We start from the raw sequence: 8,492 nt of genomic DNA, 5'->3' as shown, positions 1-8,492 counted from the left end.
AAGACTTTTCATGTTTTATCAATTAAATAACTTCTTAAAAATCTATAAATAAACCACATAACGTTGATAATATATGATGTATGACCTACAGGCCCGAAGCCATCAGGTCAGCGAGGTGTAAGTTACTGTAAATTTTATTTCCACTTCCACTTCTTGTTTATACAGTTATGTCTTCTAAAAAGGAGGAAAAAAACTGTTGTGTACACGACAAGGAATGCTCATTAAATTAATGCTTTGTGGTATGAAGTAATGGCACATCATTCTGTAAAAAAATCTATTTTGATTTTTTTAGCCTTTGTGTGTCAACTTAAACAACAGACGACAAATTGTTCCGCCAATGCTGACACACAATTCTGCAATGCATGTTGGTTACAATAAGATGAATGCTTTTCAGATTTAAATATAGTTCAGAGGAATTATTACAGAAATCTGACATTTACTTTGTTCCTAGAATAATTTAACCTGTCATACTTCTGTGCTTGACAGTTAGGGGGAAGCCTCTTTGTTGCTGAATAATGGCACATCAGTTTGGATTAAATTGAGTTTAACTTTGTAAGAATCTGCTGCAGCTCTGATACAAAACTCAATAAAAAGAATCACTTCCAGATGCTCTGGTCTGTACCACACATGCAGTGTGGGATATCAGTAGGCAAAGTGCCTTTTGTATCACACGATAATGTACTGTACAGTGATAACCTGTCCTTGATTAGACGGATCCACGTGTTTTTTTGTTTTATCTTCCATCTCATTTGGAAGCCCTTGTCAAATCTGGTACAAAGAACCTTTCGGGTGACTCAACGGCAAGATTTTTTTGATGTGACAGAATCCTTTTAGAACAGCCTGACACTAGTATAAAAATGAAATGTCGCAATAAAAAAAGCTGCTTCACACAGACATGAAAATATATTATATTTTAAAAAAAGGTAGCTTAATTGAGACATTCACTGCATTAGCTTACAGATGTAAAACAAGCACTTTACTAAATTTTCTGAATTCCAATTGTGATAATTTTCCTCACATTTGTTATTTTAAATTGGGGAAAAATGAGACATCTTTTAAGTCCTGTTTAGCCCCTATATTTCCAGGAAAAACCTCAATTAAAACATTAAAAAGTTTAATTTCATAATTAATTAGTGAATATACAGGGCAGATGGTGTTGTCTCACAGCTTTACACTGGCCATAAGCAAATCCCTCCATAGATGTTTCCATACACCTCAATGTTTCCTGTTGGTGATTTTCTTCTTCAGATCCCCGCTTGGTTCCGTCAGGATCCTTCCGTAACAGCTTTCCGCCGATTCCCTCCGCAGTCTCTCATTATTATCCTGCCCTGGGATAGCTGGTGGGACAAGCAGGGATACAAAACGTTCTCCTGCAGAAGAATGTACTGTAAATTTTAGTATGAATGTATGTAAATATTTGTTCAAGGTATGTTTATTTTGGCAACGCTGCTAATATACTTTGATGTATTACAAAGTGAAGATTAAGAGATTACAGTGAGCAGTCCCTTTATTTTTTTGTCTTTGTATAATACACTTTTGAAGTAAAAGTTTACCCCTGTTACAGAGCTGCTGCCTGTCAAGTCTCTGGCCTTCAGACTCCTCTCTGTCACAGTGAGTGTGATTTTTTGTGTACGGGCATTGCTCGCACACACCCGCACCCACACGCAGAATGTAGAAGGATGCTGGATGTGATTGAAAATGATTGATGCAGACAGAGAGGGGAGAATCACAGACTGTCAGAAGATAAATGAGTTAAGTGTGCATGATGTGAACCGCATCTGACATTGCAGAGGTGGAATCAAAGAGTGAGCAACCTCTGACAACACACGCTCCACTGCACTGACCACTGTGGTTCTGCAGAACTCACACATCTTGGAGTAAAATAATTGTTTGTTTGAGGATTTTCTATACTGTATCACATATTGACATGTACAGACATATAGACCACTTTTCCTGAAATGAATGACTAACTGTCAAACACCTTTGTAAAAGAACTTAGGATTGTTATATTATGTTAGAACCATATATTTCTGGTTAAGCTTTCTGGAAAATGATAAATATCACATGTAAAAGTGAAAAGAATAGCCTATATTACATTTCAGGACTCTATTCAAGAAGAAAAGGTATAAGTCACTGTGAACATCATGTTATTTCCAGGAGGTTTGAGTAACACATCTGTGGCACAATAATGAGCAGCAGATTCAGGAGGCAGAGCGAAAACACAATTTATCCTCCTTAAAGTCAGATTTTTCTTTCATGCAAGGTTTTTTTTTCAGGAACACAAGAGAATGAAACACAAGGGGCCACAACTTTCCCTTCCGTAGAAATAACTTGACATTTAAAAAAAAAGAGCGACATGATTTTCACTAACCAGTGTGCCTACAAACGGTGCTGGAGAGAGTTGCCAGGGACTGGGGGAGCACTGAGATGAGCCCACTCACACACCCCTCCTTCCAAACCACTCCGTAGCACATGGCCACTCCTGGCACTGAGGGAGGCACTTTGGTGTGACAACACAGAGAAACTCCAAACTGCCACACAACCTGTGCAGTGCAGTACATGCATTGTGTTGTGTGTTAGTACTGGTCCAGTTTACCAAACACATACAGCACCAAAAAAAAAAAAAGTTAATATACTGTATGGTAATGAGAAAATAAATGACAATATAATGCGTGTTACGAAAGGCTTTGTTTTTCATGTCCCCTATAATCAGGCGTTGCAGTTGGGTATTTTAAAAACATGTAGCATATTTTATTAGAAATGTCCTAATACTTAAGCAATTTAATGTTAAACATATTAAGAAATGCAACTGTCCTTTTCCCAAAATAATAAGTTCTGCTTCTTAAAGACACACAGCGCTGGAGCTTTGACATTTCAGAGTTCAACACTTCAGTATCACCTGATTTTTTTATTACCTGATTAATCAAGCTGTTTGAAGTGTGAGAACTAACACCCTGTCATTAAAATCCTCAAGTACAGCAAATGAGAGTGTACTACATCATTTGTTCTTCAATTAGCAAACCCGATACAGAAGATCTTACCTGATTGTTTTTTTTTTTAAATCATTTTTTGAAATCTTGTTTTTAAGTATGCAGGGAATTTGTGCATGTTTGGTCCTTCATAGTGTGTGTCATTAAATACATGAAAGACATTTGAATTCTATAAGCAATGGATGCTCTGTTCAGTTGCTTTTTCACATAACTTTTTTATAGTTCACTGATTTCAAGTGCTAGTTTTTTTGAGGGTTTTCATAGACACAAAGCTTATATTTTCATTTGGCCATCTAAATAATAGTGATGCACAGATTACTTATTGTCACTCTTTCATAACAAATGTGATATAAGAAAAATAGACAAACCACAGGATAACACAAAAAATGACTGTTTTCTTAAGCATAAGCTAGCGACCCCTGTCTAATTTCAAGCACTCAATCAGATCAGCATTTTGTGGCAGATTCGAGTCTACATTTTATTTGTACTGTATGCAGTTATACTGTTTTATATGACAGTTGTCTTTATAATATACTGACTGTAACAACAACTGCAGTATGTTATGAACAGACAGTGGAGGCTGTCACTGGACACTGTAGAAATAATTATATTTCAGTATGTAACGTCCAGGAACATTCCCAAAGAATACCCTTGAATGAACACTGAAGACATCTGTATTGCCAAATACAATTTTCACTACTCCTGCGTAATGTATGTCGTTGGAAATGTCTGTTTGGGCCTAATCCTTATTGTGTCAATATTTATATCTACATATAATTAATCATCTGGGTATTACCCCTGAAGTAGTCTCACTCCCTATAGTTTTAATTGACTTAGGAAAAATAAAATTCCTCCACCATTGATAAAGAACAGCAAAACAGCCTCACAGCCCAAAACTTAATTGGAAAGCTGTTTGTGTTCAGACCTGATTCTGAAGTTTATCAAACACGTTATCATCTTTTTGTCTTTGTTTAGTCATTTTCAGTAATGCTGTCTTTTTGTTACAAAAAGACATTGATAACAACAACAAGTGCATTGCTTTAATCTCCGTGACAGATTAGAGAAGGCTTAGGCAGAGGCAGCGCGCGCTTACGCAGGGGCCTGACATGTGTGGCGATGACCTTTGCCTTGTTCAGGGCAGCGGCTCACATGCAGATTTTGTGCACAAGTTGAGCAGTCCTAGTCTGCACGAACGAAACCCTGGGAACCTGAGCGTACTGGAGTGCTTTTCCAAAGAATGGGTGGGGTTAAGGGCCAGAGATTTTGAGGCAACGGCATGAGTGAAATAAGCAGATTCTCCTACAGCCTGCAAATTGCATGGGCAAAGTGTGAAAGGGACCCATTTTCCTTTAAAGTGTTGTGAAGTGCTGCAAGATACATGAAGATTCAAGCAGATGGACTTCTGCTCGTCAGTGCCAATGATCATCTATCCAAAAAGCAACATTTTTAATGGGGTTTTGAAAGGGACAAAGTATCATTTGTTAAGAAAATTGCTAATTTTCTCAGCTAGTGAAGGAGATTATGGTGCATAGAAGGCTGATAGTGTGATTTTTTTTCTAAAAGTTTTGCCCATGCCTTAAATCATTAGCCAAACACATTAAGAGCTGTATTCTGTGACAAGGGGTGTTACATTCAACCTTGTTTTATGCATTAACAAATAGAACAAGGTCTCCATTTATTTTTCTAGCTTATTTATCAAAACGCCCTTTCCTTCTCAAGTGTGGTTATGTACCATTTTCATTGTTTCCGTATACAGTACGTGTTCTTTGTAGTCCTCAGTATCAGAGCATTGATGAATATTGCTTTAACTACAGATTTAATGTGTTTAAACAGTAGAAGGGACAGATATTATGGTAAGTGAGTTTACAGAGAAAGGGAAAGCCTTAGCTTTATTGTTCTGCATTGTTGATGTTTTTTTTCCATTAATTATTTTTTCTGTTTTGCTATATAGAATATATATTGCTTCTACTAGTGGTACTCTTGCAGAGTCACATCAGTAGAGAGCTCTCAGACTATAGAAAACTGAAAAAAATAAAAACTCCAAACTCCGGTTGAAGTCCTACTGTTTAAAGAAGAAAACATTTTGTGAATTTCCAACCCTGTAATTTCATGACTTTCAATAACCACATTGCTGGACTAGCTAATTAATGTTTGCGCAGCTGCCCTGACTGAGAAACAGTTTGGCAGCTACTGTATGAGTGTGTATAATAAAATACAGTATTTGACATGGACGGACCTATACAGGTATACATTTACAAACACATAGAATATACTATAACTTTCATGGTCAAAAGCTGTATTTTTAAGATTTGGTTCAATACAATGTTAACGAGCCCCAATTTTTCTATTTGCAACTCACCCAACTCAAATCAGACAGTTGACCCTCTAAAACAGATTTCAACATGTATATGTACAGATTTTCACAGAAAGCTGGTTGAATAATTAATACACTCTTTAAATAATCTATGATGAAGTTTCTTCCCCTGTCTGACTGTTTTCTTTAAAAAATAATTTAGATTATAAAATATATACTTACCTATTCACAGAAGTGAACAATATATTTTTATTTGAAGTACATTTGAACATTATTTTATTACAGATGTTTGCTTTTTTATTATTATGATACTAAGGTTAATAATTTCCTCTGTATTACGGAGCTGAAGAGTTAGTTTTAACAACAGATGGACTGTGTCACAATCAGGCTCGGGGCCTGTCTACAGGCCTCAGAATTTAATTAGTGACTTGGCCCAATCACAGTGTTACGAAGCTAAGTGATGTGATCAAAGGATTAGACACCCATCTGAAGGCACAACTGTTATACCTTTAATTTTTTTGTTCTAAAATCTGTGAACACTTGGCCAGCAATAAAGAATTCTTTAGTTGAAGGCAACAGAAGGAAGTCTTAAAATGACATTAAATGACAAAGTAAAAATAATAGAAATTTGGCATTGCATGACAGAAGCTTAACATGTTTTTGTCAAGTGGTAAATTTTTGACAAAGCGAACCAACTGGCCTATTTCTAGATGCAAAAATGAACAAGAGCATTTATTGACTTTGGTGTTGATTTGTTTTCTACTCCTACTGTTATTTGCTTTTTAAAAAGAGAAATTTAAGGCAGGAAAAGTTTATTGATATGCTTGCTAAATACATTTCTTATTAAAAACATCTTGTAACGGATTTATCTGAAGAAGAGTCATTATCCCACTTGAACAATGTTACACAGGACATGTAACAAGAAGGGTTTGATTTTTATTAATCACATTTTTTTCTCCATGTAGAACATTGTCTCTCAAAATAATGTTTTGAGGTACAGGTAGAGAAATAGTGACTATTGCGGTTTTCTTTCTTGCCTGGGGGTGACAGAGGATGCCGAAAACTACAGCTGAATATCCATTTAAATAATTTAAGGCAATCTGAAACTTGATGCAGAGATAATATACTAAAAGGTGCACTAATTTCTCGTTTCTTTCAGTTACAGCTTTAATGGGAAGACAGACACAGAGAAATAATTTTTGGAGGATCTAAAATTAAGACGGGCAGCGGGTCTTTTTTGGAAGAGTGAAAGCTGTGCTTGGTTGTCCTGGAGCTGAGCTGTCTTTCACCCTTTTCCACTTTTGAACTAATGCCTGTTCCCTCAAAGCTTCAGTCACAATCTGCTTATTATCTCTTTACCAGCACGTAAAGCAGAAGATAAATAAAAGAATATTGCAATTTAAAGAATGTATTCCTCAGTCTTGTATTTGCAAATGTAAGATAGTTTCTCTAAGAAGCAGGAAAGAAGTAAATCGCAAAACACATCTTTAATGCAAATTGAATGATGATACTATTTATTCCAGTAATACCTTATTTACCTAGCTGCTAGGAGAATATCTAACCCCAGAGCTATTTCTTTTTTATGTTAGACAAAGGTAGCAGATGAGATAGCAGAAACCAGGAGGGGGGCCAGTGTCCCCCTGAATTTGATCAATGAACTCAATTACAGCCCCATCCGGGAGACTTGCAGCCTCTCTTTAGGATGATGCATCGTACACTGCGCACCTGACACATCTCCCAAAATCTCTTCAATAAATAAGAGGGGAACTCTGGAGCGCCGAGCTTTTTTTTCCTAACAGCTCTTGCACGGTCCCGGCTGATTTCTCCTCGCTAGGGTAGCCGCTAATACATTCCTGGCTCCTATGCATTATTAATGCTTACCGCTCTCCAAGGTGGCAGTGACAAATAGGGAGCAAAACTCACTGACTAGCGGTGAATGTACTTTTTAGTCATGCTTGAATTTTTTCAGTCCATTCTGCTGGTAGAGGATTTTTTTTCTTTTCTCCTTGGTAGACGTAGCAGAATGTATTTTGAAGAGGCGCTCAACTTACCGGTGGAAAAACCTAGGAGTATAGGCTGGTCCCGGGAGGCCTGGTGGGAGAATGGTGAACTGGGAAAAAAAAAAAGTAGCTTTGATGTTTTAGTCTGGGAAGAGCCTTTCCTTCTCATGCCTTTGCAGCGGTTCCCCAGTTGAGCCTTAGTTTAGCTTGATGTCAAGTGTGCTTTATTTCTTTTTTTATAATAGGAAGCAATGATCTGCCTGAATATACTGGAGCTCAAGTCACCGGCGCCATGCAGAAGTGGGAGTGAGGAAGAGTGAAGAGGAAGTTATTGAAGAGACACCACTCGGGGCGAAGGAGTTAGCAGCCTCCCTTGGGGGACAGAACCTTGGGAAATTAACCCAGATTCTTCACAGTCACTGATTTCACTGACTGCTGATCAGTACCTGATAGTGACAGGAGGGGACTTTCGTGGAATTAGAAGAATATACTTCAAATAGTTTGATTTGCCACAAATCAGAGTTAATTCCTTTATCAACCAAGTATCATCCAGTAGTGCACCACTGGCCTGCCTAAACTATCTTAAGCAATATGACAAGACCTGAGAGGCAAAGGTTGACGTACGCAATCCAATCAGGCAAGTCTCGATCATCCTGGCAGTGAGTAAAGTAAAGACAAGGTTATTTCCCCTGATTTATAAATGCGCTTCAACAAAACTCAGAGTCAACTATAGGATAACAGAGACCACTGTAGAGAGAAGTATGGGTTAAATAACTTTTTTTTTCTTTTTCAAGGTTTAGAGCATTTGTATTGCTTCAATTGAATTAAGCAATTATGGAGCAGTCTGAGCCTGGTGCTGTTTAGCAATGGGTGGATGTGGTTCTGTCTCACAGAATCCCATGTTACAGTTTCTGAGTACAGAGACAGAAACTTGGTTCTTCTTTAGGTCCCTAGATGATCAATTAAAAATACTTTTTTTTCGTGAAATAATTAGTTGACATTTGCTCTTATTAAACAGATGTTCACATAACTTCTACTAATAAAATTGAAACAGACAAAACAAATTAATGGGAACTAGTTGGTTATATATAATTATTACGTTTTTGGTTGTATTTTTTATTGAGTGTAGATAAAACATTTGAGGGGTGGAAAGAAACTAAGTAAAGGAAGAATTAAGCTACTGTATCT

General features: G+C 37.0%; 1 long non-coding RNA gene across 1 annotated transcript; it reads right to left on the bottom strand.

Annotated features, from left to right (window-relative positions):
- Positions 1-932: 932 nt before the first annotated feature.
- Positions 933-7,603, bottom strand: LOC107078738 (uncharacterized). The gene is made up of 3 exons (XR_001479704.2): positions 7,356-7,603; positions 2,372-2,582; positions 933-1,370 (listed from the first exon to the last, which is right to left on the bottom strand). It is a non-coding gene; the product is annotated as an uncharacterized lncRNA (long non-coding RNA).
- Between the last annotated feature and the right edge of the window lie 889 nt (positions 7,604-8,492).

Source organism: Lepisosteus oculatus, chromosome 12, assembly GCF_040954835.1.
Source record: "Lepisosteus oculatus isolate fLepOcu1 chromosome 12, fLepOcu1.hap2, whole genome shotgun sequence".
Taxonomy (NCBI): Eukaryota; Metazoa; Chordata; class Actinopteri; order Semionotiformes; family Lepisosteidae; genus Lepisosteus; species Lepisosteus oculatus.
The sequence above is the reverse complement of the archived record's forward strand: the minus strand, read 5'-3'. Positions and strand labels throughout refer to the sequence as shown.